Genomic DNA, 21,528 nt, shown 5'->3' with positions numbered 1-21,528 from the left:
GGAGAAGATATTTGCAGGGTATATCTCTGACAAAGGTTTAATAACCAGAATCCACAGAGAACTCAAACGCATCAGGAAGAAAAAAACAAGGGATCCCATCGCAGGCTGGGCAAGGGATTTGAAGAGAAACTTCTCTGAAGAAGACAGGCGCACAGCCTTCAGACATATGAAAAAATGCTCATCATCTTTAATCATCAGAGAAATGCAAATCAAAACTACTTTCAGATATCATCTAACTCCAGTGAGACTAGCCTATATCACAAAATCTCAAGACCAGAGTTGTTGGCGTGGATGTGGAGAAAAGGGAACACTTCTGCACTGCTGGTGGGAATGCAAATTAATACATTCCTTTTGGAAAGAGATAATGGAGAACACTCAGAGATCTAAAAATAGATCTGCCATTCAATCCTGTAATTCCTCATCTGGGCATATACCCAGAAGACCAAAAATCACAACATAACAAAGATATTTGTACCAGAATGTTTATTGCAGCCCAATTCATAATTGCTGAGTCATGGAAAAAGCCCAAGTGCCCATCAATCCACGAATGGATTAATAAATTGTGGTATATGTACACCATGGAATATTATGCAGCCTTAAAGAAAGATGGACACTTTACCTCTTCCATGTTTACATGGATGGAGCTGGAACATATTCTTCTTAGTAAAGTATCTCAAGAATGGAAGAAAAAGTACCCAATGTACTCAGCCCTACTATGCAACTAATTTGGGGCTCTCACATGAAAGCTATAACCCAGTTACAACCTAAGAATAGGGGGAAGTGGGAAAGGGAGGGGAGGGAGGGGGGTGGTGGGTAGAGGGAGGGGGATTAGTGGGATCACACCTGTGGTGCATCTTGCAGGGGTATTTGCGAAACTTGGTAAATGTAGAATGTAAATGTTTTGGCACAGTAACTGAGATAATGCCAGGAAGGCTGTTAACCATTGTGATGAAAATGTGTCAAATGGTCTATGAAGCGAGTGTATGATGCCCTATGATCATATCAATGTATACAGTTATGATTTAATAAAAAAAAGAAAAAAAAAGAAAAAAACAAATGGCATGCAGTATAACAAGCGCTGAAACAATAAAACAGCTTAATTTTGGAGTGCAAATGGCAATAATAAGTGGCATAATTACTAGTTTGTGCTTTCTAGATATGGTTTAGTAGGTTTTCTAGAAAAGAGGTCAGTCATCTTGTCCTCTAATCATTTATAACGTGTTAATATTGATATTTCTTTTTTTTCTTTTTTTGTAGAGACAGAGTTTCACTTTATTGTCCTCTGTAGAGTGCCGTGGCATCACACAGCTCACAGCAACCTCCAACTCCTGGGCTTAGGCGATTCTCCTGCCTCAGCCTCCCGAGTAGCTGGGGCTACAGGCGAATGTTGATATTTCTTTAGAGAGGAAGCAATACAATCTGTTGATGGACACAAGTAAACACTTAAGTGATAAAAAGCTTTTTTTGGTTGAGAGTTTGACTTATACAGTAAGGCTATTTTTGAGGGAAGTACATTGATTACAAATTGAGTTTTTCATGTTAGAGGTTTTCATAGGTAAAAGCTATATTTTATGTCTGTAATTTTTTAATTTTTATTATGTAATATATATTTTATAGTCATTTACAAGTTTATAGCTCTTTTAGGCAGTCACCAAGTTCAGGATGACCCTCTTCTTTGGAAATGGAACTAATTCTGGTCCCTGCAAAATAAACAATGAAATATAAACTCCAAACGGTCTGTGAAGCTAGTGACTGATGCCTCATGAATATATCAATGTACACAACTATGATTTAATAAAAAAAAAACAAAAAAAGAAATATAAACTCCAAGAACCAAAAGTATACATCAGCTAAAGAATTTTTCTTTTGCTTCTTTATCTTCTAATTTAAACAACAACAAATAACATTCAGATAATACTTACAGTAGTTTTTGCCCTATTGCTTTGAGAATTTTCTATTTTCCTATTGTCTACATGGTTCTACTACGTATCTTTCCTATATAGAGTGGAGGAGAGTGGTAGACAAAGAGGTTTTTACCCATGTCAGAGCAATTGGTTAAAATAGAAGAGCAGTCTAACCCATGACATTGACACCTCCACAAGAAGCAATAACTGGCCATGCTAATAGACAATCAAAATCCCATCATCTGGTTTGCCTATTTTTCAATAACACTATTAAAGTAAAAAACAAAAGATTGATCAAAAATATTTCTTATAGAAACTACAAAAGCATTTCATATTACAGTATTCAGTCACTGATAAAACTAACATTTACTCAGTATGTACTATGTGCCAGACATTGTAGTAAGCAATGATGATATAGTGGTGAAAGAAATTTTAAAAATACCTGCCCTCAGAAAATTTACCTTCTAATAAGAGGAAACAGACAATAAACAAAATAAATACGTAATGATATAATGAGATTTCATACAATCATAAATGTTTTGAGTCAATATAGAGTAAAGAAAGAGAGAATGTGAGGAGGGCTTTCTTCCTTTCTTTTGGGTGGAGGTGCCACGCTGTTCTCTCACTCATTTTTTCTCTCCCTCCATCTTCCCCTCTCTTACTCCCTGTTATCTTCTCTCTCTTTCTTATCTTTTGCCCCCACTATTAACACTATTTCTAATACAAAATAAACTTATATTTTTATATTCTAAAAACAAAAAAAGGAAAAAATGATAGTAACAAGTCTGCCCTGAGGAGGTGCTAGTTAATTGAAGAAAGGAAGCATGTGCATACCTATCTGGAGATCAGCGGGTCTCAGGCAGAGAAACCAGCAAAAACAAGGATAGTGGTATTAAGTCAAGCTTAGCATGTTTTGGAAAAACACATGTAGTTGGATTCCTGTGAATGAACTGGAAAGTGGTAAGGAATGAGGTTAAAGAGGTAGGCCATATCTTGCAGCTGAAATGTCAAGTAAGATGACAACTGAAAATAAGAATTTGATCCAGCAACTCAGAATTCATTGGAAATCTTGACAAACAATCTCAGGTGCTGTCACAGTGCAGTTTTAGGTACAACAGTCTGTTGTATGTTCAAAAGATAATAAGAGGTATAGAAGCTAAGCTAACAAGTATAACCATACCTTTCAATAAGTTTTATTGTAAAAAGGAGAAGTAACATGATACTAATTCATCATTTTTGTACAAGGAAAAGTAAAATGTGATGGATGCATGCTATGTGATATTATGTAGCAGTGAGAAGCAATGAACTAGGTAAACACACAGCACCATGGATATTTTCTAAAATTTTATAGTTGAATAAAAAAATGGCATCTATTTACAATACCATTTACAATAATTTTAAAAGTAATGGAGAAAATAATGCTACATATTTCACAAACATAAATTACATTTAAAGACCTATAGCAAATACAATATCAGGCTAATAAGTGAGAGTTGTTGCCCTTCCTTTGGTGAGTGCCAGATATAACTGCTCTAGTGATAGGAATTATAGTAGTAGTAGTAAATTTGCAAAAACAAGATAAATATATCCATATTTTAATATAGTTCTTAGAGTAGACAAAAGATCCAAGGACAAAGATGTTCAAGAATAACCATAAATAGAGAAATAAATATGAAAAGCCTAGATTTTCAGTGTCAGAGAAGACAAAAATAAAGATGATGTTGCTTGGAAAAATTGTGAAAGTGAAGTAATATAAATAAAATATTCAGGAGATGAAGTTCAGAGTGTGCTACAGACTGTTTATGTCCTCAAAATTCATATGTTAAAAATTCATCCTGAATGTGATGTTATTAGGAGGTGGACCTTTTGGGAGGTGACTGAGTCATGAGTCCAGAGGCCTCAGGAATGGAATTAGTGTCCTTAATAAAAGCTCCAGTGGGCTCCCTCATCCCTTATGCTGTGTGAGGATACAAGAAAAAGAAAGCTGTTTATAATACAGTGGGCAGGGCCTCACCATACCCACAACTGCAGGTCACTTGATCTTGGAATTCTCAGATTCTAGAACAGTAAGAAATAATTTTTTTGTTGTTTATAATCCACTCAATCCATAGCAGCATGAATGAACTAAGGAAGGGTAGGTTTACAAAGGGTTAATGATCAATGTTTAAGGACTTCAATTTCTGATGGCTTTAGTCTCTATTGGGCACATTAATACATTTTTCAATCAATGAAAAACGTGTTGATTGAAATGTTCAAATATAGGCAAACTAGTACAACCAGAACTCAGTAGCAGGCCAAAGAAGTGTATTGGTTTAAGGTATTTATCTCAGCTTGACAACTTATTAGAGCTAAATTATTGAAGCAAGGGTATCTGAGTGTAGTGGATTCAATGCTGAATTATCCCTAACTTTTGAGGACAAAAAGTACCAACTTGGCCAAAATGGCCAAGAGAGACAATGACATAAGATACATTAATCATCGTATTTTACTATAAGGTAAGGAGATTATTAGCTATTGATAGTCTGATACTATGATCTACTGACATTATGAAGTGGCAATCGCAGGAATGAATCCTAAAGCAGAAGCTGTTAAAAATAGCGGATGGGGTGATACAAACTTTGTATTCTTAAAATCTAGAAAAGAGACAACTGCTAATTTTAAGGGAAATGGCCTTTAAATAATGTCATAAAGGAGAGAAGTAAGAAAGCTATTTGGAAAAAATGAGTTTTGATCAGATAGATTGTGTGATATCTAGACATTGAGATAGTAATTAACTAAGCTCAGCCTTGCTCAGTCTTTTCAACACCAAATTGTACTAAACCTAATTTTCCTCATTTTGAACTTATGTACAACTGACTTTTTGAATGGATATGCAATCCTTTCTGTGAGTTTCTGTTAAAATTTCTCTAGTGTTTTATATCTAATTATTTGGACTATTTGAAATATCTGAGTTAATAAATTTGCTAGCTAGCCCACACAGACATGAATCTATCTCAGTATACTTTGTAGGCTTTGTTTCCTTTACGTACCCTTCAAATACCACCATGACCCATATTGCCTCAGTTTTTCTAACTTCATACACTATTACCATATGACATTATTCACACCCATGTCTGAATCATCATGTATATAATATTGCTTCTATAAGATCTCTTAATACCAGAATTCTCTCCTGAGTCCCAGACACATATTTCCAGTTGCTCACTAATCATCACTTTTTGATTTTCCTACAAGAATGACAAAATGAAAATTTAAAACTGAAATCGCATAAGCTATAGAGTGGAAATGGAGGTGGAGGAGAATAGTGGTTTTTTTAGCACAGGCTAGAGTGCCTGGAGCAAGGAGAGCTGCTCATGGAAGGACCAGCATGGGCCAGAGTCATATAGTGTCAGTGGCTATGTGCAGGGTCCAGGCCAATGCATTTAAGCTTGCCCTGCATACTTAAGTGAAAACACTCAAGTTTCCTGGACTTCAAGGGCCCAGTGAATGGAGATCAGGGCAGGATCACAATCATCAGCAAGGGAAAGCAAAATACAATGAAACCAACAAAAGGATATAAAGTACATCTCAGAGGAAGCCAGGGTAGACTAATGGTTATTTTAAACAAGACGTTTCAATCCCCTCTGATTTCAAGAGGAACATAAACACTTTTGACTATGCAAAAGAAACTGAGTTATGAGCTGGAAGTGACCCAGTTTATTTTGAGTCAGTTGGGATAATTTTACCACTATTGAGTGCTAATGGATTCTTCAGTCACAAAAAATTTACTTTTTGTATATCCAAGAACATGTCTGTGAAATTCAAGTACATTAATTCAAATACATTTGATAAAAAAATAGGATTTAACACTTGGTATATTTTGAAATTACAATCTCACAAAATTCATTTTTTCCATTTTTTAAAATTAAATCATTAGCTGTGTACATTAATGCACTTATGGGGTACAATCTTCTGGTTTTATATACAATTTGAAATACATCAAACTGGTTAACAGAGCCTTCACCGCACTTTCTTAATTATTGTGTTAAGACATCAATATTCTACACTTAGTAGATTTGAAATGTACCCTTGTAAGACTTAAAAAGGCTATATAGCTAGAAAAATAAGGATGTGCTAGCTTTAGAAGATATTTTGATCAATTAAAAATTAACAATATGACATCCATTATTGATTGAGCCAGCACATAATGGACTACCTGTAGTTGAGCAGCATTGGGCATATGTAGTTTTGTGCCTGGCTATATGACTAATTTTTCTTTCTTACATGGGTAAGTTATTTAACTTTCTAAAGCCTTGGTTTGTTTATCTGAAAATGAGTATAATTAACTTCATAAGACAGCTGTGTATAGTAAATGAAATATTCTCATAAGGTACTTAGTTTAGGATTCAACATATTTAGAAAATTGAACTCATCATTTCCCCCTCTCAATCTTCTCTGTCTTAATTAATGGTATAAATATTCACCTAGTGGTCCTAGTTAGAAATTTTTCAGTCATTCTAAATTCTTCTACCATTAGTCTCCAACCACAGTAATGTCATTTATACCACCTATCTTGAATCTCCCCCTTCTTTTCCATCCCTACAGCTACTACTTTAGTTCAGGTCATTATCACTTTGTCCTGGATTACTAAAAGAACTACCCAATTAATTTGAAAGTATATTTTAGATTCCAGATTTCCTTTTGGAAGATCTGTTAATAAAAATTTCCTATACATTTTTAAATATCCTTTCCCTAAAATTCAGAGTTCATGTCTCACCCTTAAATATATGCCATTATTTCCATTTTATAGATGATAAAAGAATCTCACAAGAGATTAGATAACTTACTGAAGGTTATACAGTTAAGTCACAATGGAAGTGTCATTAGGACATTATAAAAAATAATAAATATGAAGTAATGTAGAGGTATTATGTAGAGAAAACGTGATTTTATAAAACAAATTCTTAAAGAGAAGGTCAACAAATGACAGCACCTTTTTGCATAAGTTATGATATTTTTGTATAAAGATATCACTCATATTCTTATAATCTTGCTTATATATTATACATAACAGCTAAGACATAGACAAGTATCATAGTGTGGCAAAATGATCAATATAAACACATGTTAAAAGTTTTTTAGTAAAATTCACAACAAAATAACTGATGTAAGATTATTGTACAGAGAAATAAATACAGTTGCAGCTCCTTCTTGGAGGTGCAGCTCCTCTGGCTCCATAAAAGGCTACATTATTATAAATGATATTGCATGATTAGGATTAAGTTTTTTTTTTGTAGAGACAGAGTCTCACTGTACCGCCCTGGGTAGAGTGCCGTGGCATCACACGGCTCACAGCAACCTCTAACTCTTGAGCTTACCCGATTCTCTTGCCTCAGCCTCCCGAGCAGCTGGGACTACAGGCGCCCACCACAACGCCCGGCTATTTTTTTTGTTGCAGTTTGGCCGGGGTTGGGTTTGAACCCGCCACCCTCGGCATATGGGGCCGGTGCCCTACTTACTGAGCCACAGGCGCCGCCAGGATTAAGTTTTGATCAGTTCTTTCAAAAAGAAAAATCTGACCACCTTCCTCTTCGGTTTCTAATGGGAGAGAGGGCTTATTCCCCTGCAGTAACCTCAAACTGTTCTGAGAAACATGAAGAAATTCTGACTCTGTGCCATCCTGCTGGCTTGATTCAGCCATGTATTAATCAATTGCATTAGGGTATTAATGTGTATTGACCTTGAACATTCATATCCATTTACTTATATGTAAGGCAGCTAGTACAGGACACTATGGCCTAGATTAAATCACAGGGGCCAGTTCTAGGCATCCATTCTATTAGGACCTCATATTGATGAAGAAAAGAATAGAAAAATTATACTATATAAAACAAAATTTGAGTTAATTAGATTTCTATGTAACTGTGCAGCAATTTTGTCCTCTACAAAACACAAATGATGTCTAATATAGAATACTAAGTGTGTTTAACTTTATTCAACATTTATTTATGCCATGGAAGATTAAAGATAAAAAGGACAGATTCTCTGCCACCAAGGTTAATGTAGGGATAAGGAATAGGGTGAGTATTTTGGTAATTAATAAAAAAATCATGGGCCAGTTTGGTTGTATTGTGAGGAATTGATTAGTGTAAAATAAAGCTATGGAATGATTTTTACTAGAGATACTAAAATTAAATTGATGTTTTGCATTGCCTACAAGTATGATAACATTAAATGAGATGTATAAGAGATGTTATTTTCATATTTAATGTTTAATAAATTGGAAATAATGTATAATTCTGTGATGACTTCCCAGAAGTCAGCATTGTAAAGAGCACATTTACAAAGGAAAAATTCAGGATGTTTATATAATGTCTCTAAACCACATATTACATTCCATATTCAAGGGTAAAAACTAAAGAATTATTCTAATTTTGCAGCAGTTTTAAAATCATTCTTGGTTTCCTTAATATCAATCTGCACAAGATTCTGTCAGGTCAAAAAGTAGAGGCAATTTCTTGTTTTTTACTCATAAACCACAGCTCAGCCTGCTGTCACTCTATCAATATACCGATGTGAGAAGAGCCATTGGGAAGACAGCTGCAAAGACACAGAGCATACATAAGACACCATAGAATACCAGAATGAGACAGGGAAATATGGAAAAGAGTGACTAAATTGTATTGGCTTCAGGGGCAGTTCATTTGGCCAGGCAACTTATATTAAAATAATGAAAGAAAAAAATGAGTAAAGCACTAGTTTCAGACTATTTGGGGTTTTTATTAACATAGGCAAATTCTCTTTGTTTCAGAAACTCTAAGAGGTTTCTCTTTAAATAAATGAGACTATAATACAATATAAACATTATTAAACTTTCCTTAATAGCTAGTGTATTGCCACATCCAAGTGTTTATCTTCTACATCCTGGGGAGGAAGTTTTGACATTTAAGATCTGTGAGAAAAAATGCTGTAATCCCCATGTACTAAAGGGTGGGGGTGGTTGTGGTTACCTGTCAAGTGTTTGGTTTCCTTAACTGTCACTGAGTTTATTGTTGACTTTCTGGTCCAAATGACAAAGTAATTTAATTCACAGTCATAGCACTGAAATTCCCAACTGGCTTATGTTTCTAGCTGTGCCAGAGGCAAGAACTGCACATAATATATAACAAAATCTAGACAATATCAAGAAGGCAAGAAATAGATCAGAATAACCAAGCATCGTAAGGGTATAAATAAAAAAAAAAAAATGTCGGCCTTTTAAATTAGTTTTAACATCCATCTTTAAATTTCATTTTTAGAATATTTATGGAACATATTTTAGAGTGTTAATGCTTTTATAATTATATAGAATGGATCTGCATACTGTTAAAGCACTATATTTACCAATTTATGTATGACAGAAATAAAGTAGAGAGATTGATAGGAATGACTACAAAAGAATACAAACATCCATTTCTGGCAATATAATAGAGAATATATCCTGAAATCCTCCAATCAAACAGAAATTCAAACCTATATTCAGCAAGAAATGCTTGGTAAAATAAAACAACATAATTTCATATGAATTTCTGAAGTCATAATAAAAATTAGGAAAATCCCCAGGGAACAAAATGAAAGGAGAGAACAGAAATCCACAGTAATACACTGTTTGGACAATTTGCTTGGTTTTAATAAGGAAGGAGTATGTATTTGAAAGGTCATGATTACAGGAGATATCGAGTTCATAGAGAGTGGGGACTTAGAATTGAAACACTTGCATGAAGCTGAGGTCCTAAAAAGTTACACCATTAGATTAATGGTGGAAAATATCTGTCCATCTACAGAATGAAAGAAAAATGAAGCTCAACTAATTCATACTGGTGATTATCAAAGAATTAGTAAACATAGGCTTGCAATTTAATAGTTTTGAGGTTCAAATGTATGCTATTTACCAATTCCAAAAATCTTTATTCTGAGCAATTAATATAAAATACACAGGAAAAATGACTAAATAAAAGCAGTCACCATACTTGCCACTCCCAGGGAAATTGGGGAAAGGTCCAGTCAGCTGCCTCCATTTCAACTTCTCCTCATAGAAATAGTAGCATGAAAGTGCAGAGAGGCAACGTGGGACACTCAGAGTGGAAAAAAAAAATAAAATGAAAACTCTTAGGAAGTAAGTGATGGGAGTCTCATGTAATACGTCTGGAGTCAGTGTAGGGAAAAGTGAAGTACTAGAACATGACACTCACTCTGCTGGTGCTGAGGGACCTGAGTCTTGGTCTGGGTATGACTGACACAATCTAAAATCTGTGAAGAATTGTAATACCAGTCAGCATCACAGCGGGAATCAGATGCCAGCTAAAGCCATTCTGAGCTCATGGTGTGAACCACACTGGTCCTCTACTGAAGTGAAGGGGATTTGGATTAACCTGTGACTGCCATTAGCCATATCTAGTAATTTGAAATCAAATGCTTCCTACATAGAGCACAAGAGGAGATGAACAGGAGAACAGATGGGGGGGGCACAGCAGGCCCTGAGCTGTGAGGCAGCAGACTGAGGCTTCCTCATAGGCAGGTCCTAGTAGGGGTGTGACAAGCCCCATTTCTAGGGGCCTCTGAGAGTGACGACTGACAGTAGAGCTAGCATCCCAGAAGCCTTGAGGCCTGCCCAGCAGATCAGCAAACTAGGAACCACCACTTTGCTTCTGCAAGGTCCAGGAAGGGGAATGGTAAACTCTGAATCCCCAGGGCCTCCAAAACTGATATCAGCCTGCTATATCTGGCAGCAAAATAGCCTTAAAATCTGCTGGGCAGCAAGTGGAACAAGGACTTACCACTTTACTTTGGCAAGTCCTTCAAGGGGTGTGGAAAGCTCTGCATTTGGGGGATGTCAATACCCACAGCAGGCCACCTGATGGGGCATCTAAATAGCCTTAAGGCCTGCTGAATGGCACTAAAGCTGGCAAACAAGAGTTTCATTTGGTTGGCCCAGTCTCTGCCTCCATTTCCTTATTGCTTTTTGTGAGTTGGCTAATCAAACCCAAACAGAATATCTCTTATCTTCGAGTTAGAGGCTTCCTGACATTTTAGCTAAATGTTAAAAAAAAAAAAATAGAAAACATATACGGGGAGGAATCAGAAAAACAAACAAACAACAAACAAAAAACAAAACAAAAAACTCTGGCAAGGCAAAAAAGTCACAGGAGGAGGTCAATTCTGCCAAGGGATTATAATAGAGCTAGAGTAGAAAAATCCACCTATAAATAACTTTCTGAAACATCAGGAATGGAATCCAGAACATGGAAGGCAAATAACAAGAATGGAATTGAAGAGAAAGTGGTAAGAGAAACCAATGGAATTAAAGACAAAGTCACCCAATAACAGTAAAAATGCTACTAACTGATGAACGTCCTGGGCCAGATGGTTTCACACCAGAATTCCACCATGCCTTCAAAGAGGAGCTCGTACCTATATTGCAAAATCTATTACAAAACACTGAGAAGAAAGCAACCCTTTCTAACTCCTTCTATGTAGCAAATATCACCCTAATACCAAAACCAGGAAAGGACTCAACAAAAAGAAAAGTACAGAGAAATATCATTAATGAATATTGACACAAAAATTCTCAATAAAATCCTAGCAAATAGATTTCAGCAAAAGAATAAAAAAATACATCATGATCAAGTTGACTTCATCTCAGGGATGTACGTATGTTTTAATATATGGAAATCTATAAATGTTACCCACCACATAAACAGAAATAAAAACAAATACCATATGTCCTTTCAGTGGATGAAGAAAATGTATTTTACATAATTTAGCATCCTATTCTGATAAGAACACTTCAGAAAATATGCATAGATAGGACATTTTTAAAACTAATAGAAGCCATCTGTGACAAACCCACAGCCAATATCAAACCAAATGGAGAAAAACTGAAAGCATTTCCACTTAGAACTGGAACAAGACAAGGATATCCATTTTTGCCACTATTATTCAACACAGTGCTGGAAGTTCTGGCCAATAAAATCAGCCAAGAGAGCAATATCAAAGATATCCTAAAGGGACAGAGGAGGTCAAACTTTTGCTTTTTGTAAATGATATGACCATATAATTAGAAAATCCAGAGGACTCAATCATGGTACTCCTAGTAGTGAACGACAAAAACAATAATGTCTCCAGATACAAAAATCAATGTCCACGAATTAGTAGCATTTGTATAAGCCAACAACAGTCAATTTGTGAATGAAATCAAAGAAACGATACCCTTCATAGTAGCTTCAATTAAAATAAAATGCCTTGGAATATACCTAACAAAGGATGTAAAAGATCACAGAGAAAACTATGAAAGCTTGAGAAAATAAATAGCAGAACACTTTAACAAAGAACATACCATGCTCAGGGCTGGGAGGAATCAACATTTTTGAAATGTCTACATTACCCAAAGTGATCTACAGATTTAACGCAATCCCAATTAAAGCACCAATATCGTACTTCAAAGAAATTGGTAAAATAGTTCTTAATTTTGTATGGAAGCAGAAAAAACTCTGAATAGCAACCATAATTCAAAGAAATAAAAACAAATTTGGAAGCATCCCATTGCCTGTCTTCACGTTGTACTACAATTCTATAATGATCACACAGGATGGCATTGGTGTTAAAATACAGTCAAAAATTTATGGAACAGAATAGAGAACTTAGATGAAACCAGCCTCACATTGCCATTCCAAATGAAAGCATACACTGGGAAAAAGAATCCCTTTTAAACAAATGGTGCTGGGAGAACTGGTTAGCCAAATGTAAAAACCTGAAAATGGACCTGCACTTCTCACCACTTACAAAAATTAAACCATGCTGGATAAAATATTTAAATATAAGACACAAAACAATAAAATATCTGGAAGAAATTATGGGAAAAACTATTATCAATATAGGCCTGGGAAATATTTTATGAAGAAGACCCCCTTGGCAATTACAAAAATAAGTGGGATCTGATCAATTTAAAAAGCTTCTTCACAGCTAAGGACACAATCAACAAAGTAAACATACAACCTTGAAAAGGGGGTAATATATTTATATATTACAAATCTGACAAAAGGCTAATAACCAGAATCTATAAATATCTCAAGCAAATCAACAAAGAGTTAACTATCCCATTAATCATTGGGCAAGATAAATAAACAGAACCTTCTCCAAGAAAACATGAATGGCCAAAAATCACATAAAAAAATTATCATCATCCCTAATCATCAGATAAATGAAAATCAAAAGTACCTAAGATATCACCTAACCCCAGTGAGAATATTTCACATCATAAACTCCAAAGCTGCAGATTCTTGCATGGGTGCAGAGAGAACACTTATACACTGTTGGTGGAATTGCAAACTAATACAGCCTTTTTAGAAGTAAGTATGATGACTTCTCAAAGAGCTAAGAGTAGACCTTCCATTTGATCCTGTAATCCCAGTACTAGGTATCTACCCAGAAGAAAAAAAAAATCATTTTATCATAGGGACCTTTGCACTCAAATGTGTATAGCAGCTCAATTGACAATTGCAAGATTGTGGAAACAACTCAAGTGCCCTTCAGCCCATAAATGTATTAAAAAACAGTGATATATGTATACCATGGAATACTATTCAGCCATAAAGAAAGATGGAGATTTTGTATCTTTCATATTTACCTGGATGGAATTGAAGACCATTCCTTAGTAAAGTATCTTCAGAATGAAACAGCAAGTGTCCCATGTACTCAATACTAATTTGAAACTAGTAGATGAACTACTATAGGCCCACACAAGAGAAAAACACATTTAAATTCAAGAAGAGAGACAGGGAAAAGGGAGGGGTGTGGTAAACTCTCACCTATCATATATAATGTAGCGGTACATGGCACACCTCCTGGGTGAAAGGCTCATTTGCAGCTCAGACTTTATCTTACAAACACAAGCAATGTATGTTTATTGTATGTTGCCTCATGTTAATTAAAAATAATAAAATGCCAGTAAAATATAGTTGTGATCTGGCGATGTCACTGGGAATTAAGCAGTGGGAAATATAAAATTCTCAGAGCTATCGACACTCAACCTAATCTATGCATGATTCCCACTCTAACTTAAGAACAAACTCTGCTCAAAACACCTACACTAAGAAAAGAAAAATAAATCATAAATAAACAACCTAATTTTACTAGAACTAGAATAAAAGAAGAGGAATGTAATCCCCATATTTGCAAATAAGGGAAATGTTTATAGCAGAAAGAAACAAAATAGAGACTAGGAAAACAATAGAAAAAATTAACCATGGGTTAATTAAAAAAGATAAACAAAATTGTCTAACCTTTAACTAGATTGAGACAAAATAGAGAAGACTTAAATAAATAAAATCAGAAATTAGCAAGGAGGCAGTCCTGTCTGAGGAGATACTGTCTCTGGCCCTTGCCCCTCTGCTTTGCTGCAGCTCTTAGGGTTCAGGGCCTAGATTCAGCTTCCCTGGGGTGTGAGTACCAGGTCAAAAAGTAAAATGAAGTACATTCCAGTCACTGGTCATGTTATATCAGGACTTGGAAAAGGAATCATCACCATCAGTGTGAGCACAATACTGGAGTCATATGGTTTACATGTAATTTCAATTAAAATTGATCCCTACATTCACATTAATGCAGGAACTTTTCCTCCTTGTGAATATGATGAAGTGTTTTGTGTTGGATTATGATGTGGAAATAAACCTTAGCATGGATAACTATCAGTAGTTCCTTGACAAATGCCTCACCAAGAACAATAATCTGACCACTGGAAAGATCATAAAGAAAGAATGGTGGCTAGGTGTAATGGCTCACACCTGTAATCCTAGCACTTGGGAGGCCAAGGCAGGTTGATTTCCTGAGCTCACGGGTTCAAGACCAGCCTGAGTCATAGTGAGACCCCATCTCTAAAAATAGCTGGGTGTTGTGTGGGCACCTGTAGTCCCAGCTACTTGGAAGGCTGAGGCAAGAGAATTGCTTGAGCCTAAGAGTTTGAGATTGCTGTGAGCTATGATGCCATAGCACTCTATGGAGGGTGACAAAGTAAGACTCTGTCTCAAAAAAAAAAAAAAAAAAGGGAATGGCAAGGAGATTAGTTGGGGAGAACCATCCAAATTGTCCCTTACATCATAAATTGTTTCTCATATCACAGATGCCATCCAGGAGTGGGTGATGAGACAGCCATTGATAACTGTGCCTGAAAATCGCCTAGAACCTAAAGTTATTGAGCTTGGTAAAACTATGGGAGATACAGAAAGCATGCCTTTTATTGAGGCCTTCCATCAGTTACAATTGAAGGTAAAGAAGGAGAATTTTTTCACTATCCATGTCAGTCTAGTTCCTCAGCCAAGTTCAACAGGGGAACAGAAGACTAACTCCCCAGAATAGTGTCCAAGAACCTAGAGGGCTTGGGTTTTCCCCAGACCTGGTTGTTTCCAAGAGCTCAGATCCTCTTGACACATCAGTGAATGAGATGATATTGATGTTCTTCCAATTTGAACCTGAGTGAGTAATCTATGTCCATGGTGTCTCATTTATCTATTGAGTCCCTTCATTGTTACAGGAGCAAGGAGTTGTAGATTATTTTCTTTGAATACTTGCTCTTCTTATTGACATTCAGCTGCAAAAAGTGCTGATGATGTGGAAAGAGACAGCTGAAAGGTATGATTGCTTGCTGGAGACCAGCTCTATTGCCCTTGTGGGCAAATACACCAACTTTTCAGACTCTATGACTCTGTATTTAGAGCTCTGGAGCATTCTTCACTGGCCATCAACCACAAATTGGAAATCAAGTACATAGATTCAATGAAATTGGAGCCAAGCATCTACCCAGAAGAGTCTGTGTGCTAACACGAGGCTTGGTAGAACTTCTGTAATGCTTATGGAGTGCTAGTTCCTGGAAGATTTGGTGCTTGAGGAATGGAAGGAAAAAATCCAGGAAAGCATCTAGGTTTGGAAACAGAAAATGACTTTCATGGGTGTGCACTTAGGAATGCAGTTGGCAGTGGTTGAATTCTCAAGAAATATTCTGGGATTGCAAGATGGTAATTCTGCAGAGTTTGACCCTGAGACTAGTCATCCCATGGTAGTACATGCCAGAACATAATCCTGGGCAGGTGAGCAGAATCATAAGGCTGGGTAAGCAGAGAAAACTGTTCAGACCAACATCTTGATCATGGGGAAACTCTAGGGAGGTACAGACTACCTGGAAGAAAGGCACCACCACAGATGTGAGGTAAATCCAGCCTTAAAAAACTGGGAGAGCATGTCTTAAAGTTTGTTGTCTAAGATGTTGAAGGACGGAGAATGGAAACTGTGGGGATGGAAGATCATCCCTTTTTGTTGGGGTTCAGTAGCACCTTGAGTTCTTGTCCAGATCTATCAAGTCCTCCCAACCCTACCTTGGTCTCTTTTTGGCCTATGTGGGGTGACTCTAGAAAGCGCTTGCCCAGGGACATCTATAGTGACAGAAATGGAAAAAGCTCTCCTGATTCTGAAATTGCTGAATTGAGTTTGCCATTAATAAATCATGACTAATCTTGTAATGGATGAGTCTTCAAGAAAGCCTTCAAACTTTGGTAGAGTTTACAGCTTAATTTTACACTCAGATTATGACACTTTCTTTAAATTGTGTTTTTGTTAAGATTATTTTATTATAAGGTATGTACCATCATGTATATTTTCTCACTCTACACCGTGTACTTCCTGTTGTGTGACACTCTCTAGTTGAGTTTCTGAGATGAGAAGCAGAATGTCCAGATGGGAACTGATGGTGGCCAGGGATGGTAGAATGCCCCATCAATCACCTTATTTCTCCATCTACCTTGTATCATTTTGAACTCAAGTGTGTTGCCCAATGCATTCTTTTGGATGCCTAGACCATTAAAAAGTGTGCCATGGGAATTACTGAGCACAGAGAGATAATTTTAGCTAGTGTTTCCAATGCTTGGTGCTGGGAACCTAAGGGTGCTGCTTGTCATTAAAAGCAGTGAATCCAGAGACAGAATTTCAATACTGCCACGAGTTGTAGGCATTCTCAGTGCCAACTTTTGGCTGGGCATCATTGCCTGAAAGTACTGTCAGTTTGGCATCACATGAAACAGCAAGAAGTCTATCTCTCTGAAGTTTAGTTTAAAAATCTCTCTGCCTCTGGCTGTGCTTTGTATTCCTGGGGCCGGGAAACACTCCTTCCATCAGTGGTCACTTTTATTTATTTTATTTTATTTTTTTTTTACTTTATGTAAAATATATATTTAAATGTATGTTTTTGCTTTTATTTTTTAATAAAAGGGGCCAAGAACAAGGACTCTTTTGGGAAAACTGCCTCTAACATCCTCTCATATATAGACAGCTTTGACTCTATTGTACTTTTTTCTTCCAGGATGGTGTTACTGTAGTTGAAATGCAATATTTTAATAAGGTAATATTAACAATAGGCATAGATATGTGCTTACTATATTCTTGTTGGCGTCATGTATAATATAAATTATGAAATAAATAATGCAGAACAAGAAATAAAAGAAATTAAAAAGATCAACCGAGGAAACAAGATAGCCGCATGCAGAAGAATGAAGCAGGACCTCTATCTCTCACCATATACAAATATTAATTCAAGTTAATATTAATAAATTTCAGGTATGAAAGCATAAATAGTTAGAAGAAAACATAAAAAAGTATTCTTGAGGCCAGGCATGGTAGCTCACACCTGTAATCCTAGAACTCTGTGAGGTTGAAGTAGGATGGTGACTTGAGCTCAGGAATTTGAGACCAGCCTGAGCAAGACCATATCTCTACTAAAAATGGAAAAATTAACTGAGAGTTGTGGCAGGTGCCTGTAATCCCAGATACTGGGAAGAATGAGGCAAAAGGATTACTTAAGCCCAGAACATTGAGGTTGCTGTGAGCTAGGCTGATGCCATCACACTCTAGCCTGGGTGACAGAGTGATACTCTGGCTCTGCCCCACTGCAAGATTTTTTTTTTAAGTATTCTTGACATTGGCCTAGGCAAAGTATTTATGACTAAAACCCTAGCAGGGGTCCGCAAACTGCGGCCCGTGGGCCACATGAGGCAGTGTGATTGTATTTGTTCCCGTTTTGTTTTTTTACTTCAAAATAAGCTATGTGCAGTGTGCATAGGAATTAGTTCACAGTTTTTTTTTTTTTTAAACTATAGTCCGGCCATCCAATGGTCTGAGGGACAGTGAACTGGCTCCCTGTTTAAAAAGTATGAGGACCCCGTGAAAGGCAAATAGAGAAACAACAAAAATAAAATAAACGGATCTTAGTAAAGAAAATAATCAACAGAATAAATTGAAAAACTACAGAATGGAAGAAAACATTTACATATTATATATCTAATAAAGGGAAAGTATACATAATCTACAAATAACTTTAACAAATCAGTAAAAAATAATAACCCTATTAAGAATTTGGAAAAATGCATGAACGAAAGCTTTTCAAAAGAGGATAGACAAATAGCCAATAAACATGTGAAAAATGCTCAGTTGGAGAAGCAAGATGGCTGACCAGAGACTTATTTGTAGCCACATGTGGTGAGATTGGGGATAAAGGATTCCAGCCCCTCTGGCTGGTGGGCTCTGATGAGCAAAATCTTTTTAGGAGCACAGGGAGGCAGCAGGAGACTTCAGGAATGCAAGAGGAGGTCAGAAGGGTAAGGAGCCACACAAGGGTGAGTACTTGCCTGCCAGCAGAGGCTGGCCTGTGCTGTGGTGGCAGCAGTTTACAGAGAGAGTACTGCCCTGCATTTTTGTTTTTGTTTTGCTTTGTTTTTTTTTTGGGGGGGGGTGTTGGACACTTGGTTGAGTTACCTTGGTAGAGCTTGGGTGAGTGAGCCAGTGATTTTTATTTTATTTTATTTTTTAAATTTATTTATTTTTATTGTTAAATCATAGCTGTGTACATTAAGATGCACCGTAGATGTGGCCCCACCCACTACCTTCCCTCCACCAAAACCTCCCCCCTCCCTTCCCCTTCCTTGGCTCTTTCCCCATAGTCTTGTGCTATAGTTGGGTTATAGCCTTCATGTGAGAGCTATAATTTAGCTTCATAGTAGAGCTGAGTACATTGGATACTTTTTCTTCCATTCCTGAGATACTTTGCTAAGAAGAATATGTTCCAGCTCCATCCATGTAAACATGAAAGAGGTAAAGTCTCCATCTTTCTTTAAGGCTGCATAATATTCCATGGTATACATGTACCACGATTTGCTAGTCCATTCGTGGGTCGATGGGCACTTGGGCTGCTTCCATGACTTAGCAATTATGAATTGGGCTGCAATAAACATTCTGGTACAGATGTCTTTGTTATATTGTGATTTTTGGTCTTCTGGGTATATACCTAGTAAAGGAATTATAGGATTGAATGGCAGGTCTATTTTTAGGTCTCTAAGTATTCTCCAAACATCCTTCCAGAAGGAACATATTAGTGTGCATTCCCACCAGCAGTGTAGAAGTGTGCCCTTTCCTCCACATCCACGCCAACATCTCTGGTTTTGGGATTTTGTTATGTGGGCTACTCTTACTGGGGTTAGGTGATATCTCAAAGTAGTTTTGATTTGCATTTCTCTGATGATTAAGGATGATGAGCATTTTTTCATGTGTTTGTAGATCTTGCGTCTGTCTTCTTTAGAGAAGTTTCTCTTCAAGTCCCTTGCCCACCCTGAGATGGGGTACGTGTTCTTTTCTTGCTAATATGTTTGAGTTCTCTGTGGATTCTGGTTATAAGACCTTCATCGGAGTTATAACCTGCAAATATTTTTTCCCGTTCTGAGGGCTGTCTGCTTGCTTTACTTACTATGTTCTTGGCTGTGCAGAAGCTTTTTAGTTTGATCAGGTCCTAGTAGTGTATTTTGATACTGATTCAATTGCCTGGGGAGTCCTCCTCATAAAATATTCACCCAGGCTGATTCCTTCAAGAGTTTTTCCTGAACTTTCTTTAAGTATTTTTATAGTTTCATGTCTTAAGTTTAAATCTTTTATCCAGTGAGAGTCTATCTTAGTTAATGGTGAAAGGTGTCGGTCCAGTTTCAATCTTCTACAGGTTGCCAGCCAGTTCACCCAGCACCATTTGTTAAATAGGGAATCTTTTCCCCACTGAATGTTTTTAATTGGCTTGTCAAAGATCAAATAAAGGTAAGTAGCTGGATTCATCTCTTAGTTCTCTATCCTGTTCCAGACATCTACTTCTCTGGTTTTGTTCCAGTACCATGCTGTTTTGATCACTATCGATTTATAGTACAGTCTCAGGTCTGGTAGCGTAATTCCTCCTACTTTGTTTTTATTGCTGAGTAATGTTTTGGCTATGAGCCAGTGATTTTTAACAGTGCACAGGGGCTGGGACTGAACCACTGGGTGGCATGGAGCTTTCATTGTTTGGCTGCAGGCTGGGTTAAAGCCTTTGTGGAAAAGCTGCCTTGCAGGATCAGCCCCCTGGGTCCTAGTGAGGGGCAGGTTCAGGGCCTCATGATAAGTTGGGCTGCCACTTGTGGGGAGATTTGAGAAAAGCACACTTTCCTGGGAAAACCACTGGGTGACCATGGGACGTGATTCGGAAAAGTCCAGGTATGTCTATTAAGCAAGTTGAAGAGAGCATCAGGCACCCAACCCTGCAGGGATTGAGGGCAAAGAAGTCAGGAAGATGGCATCAGGTTTCCTCAGGAATACAGAGGCTTATAGCCTACACCTGTATAAGGTGTATCAACATCATGTGTAGCATCTCATACTCCTGAAGATCACCTGTTGCCCAGGAAATATATGGCAAGATAAATATGTATATTTTCCTTTAAATTTTTTTTCAATTTTTCCCTTTAGATTTTTCTTTTTCTTTTCTCTTGTAATTAAAATTTTTATTTCTTTGTTCAATAATAAGAGCTACATTTTTGTGAGTTCTTTTGCTCCTGTTATTCTTTTTTTTCTCCCAATTTTATCCCTCAAGTTTTTTGGTCTGTTTTTTTTTGTTTTATAGCATCTTTTGTTTTTCTTCTATATTTGGTGAGGTGGGTTTTTATGCCTGCTCAGGGTGGCAGGAGCTCCTGATCTGGAGGGACCCAACAAACTCATCACCCAACTTATCCCTGAGCCGGGTTCAATCCACCAGCCCCAGTGCATGTGACTGGTGCCCTAACCACTGAGCTGCGGGCACTGAGCAGTATTTATTTTTATATCCAAGTATAGATGGGTATTTATTATTAATTTCTAATTTCATTGAAGTGAGATATGAGATCATAACTCATTTAACATGTTTTGTCACTGAAATTTGTTGAGACTTTCTTGATGGTATGGCCTAGTATATATTCAGCATTTCATATTCAATGTGTGCTTGAGAAAAGTGTGTGTTTTCTCACTGTAGGAAGATTCTCTGTTGTCTATGTAACATTTATCTATTTCCCTACACGCATACCCTAATATATCCTAACATCCAATATATAATATTCTGAAACTATTATATTAGATGAAGCTTGCTAATATTCATTTATATTTTTAATATCCTTTTTGTGTTATACCTATCAAGTATGAGTTGTGTTGAAATCTTCAAAAAGAAGATGATTTTTACCAATTTATCTTGGCAGTTCTAGAAAACCTTACTTTATAAATTTTTAGGCTATAGTAGATGCATATATAT

At 36.7% G+C, this 21,528-nt stretch overlaps 1 pseudogene; it reads left to right on the top strand.

The window, feature by feature from the left end:
• The first annotated feature begins 14,377 nt into the window (after positions 1-14,377).
• On the top strand, positions 14,378-16,424 carry LOC128578361 (CTP synthase 1-like; annotated as a pseudogene).
• Positions 16,425-21,528: the final 5,104 nt, after the last annotated feature.

The sequence above is a fragment of the Nycticebus coucang genome, chromosome X (genome assembly GCF_027406575.1).
Source record: "Nycticebus coucang isolate mNycCou1 chromosome X, mNycCou1.pri, whole genome shotgun sequence".
Classification (NCBI taxonomy): domain Eukaryota; kingdom Metazoa; phylum Chordata; class Mammalia; order Primates; family Lorisidae; genus Nycticebus; species Nycticebus coucang.
The sequence above is the reverse complement of the archived record's forward strand: the minus strand, read 5'-3'. Positions and strand labels throughout refer to the sequence as shown.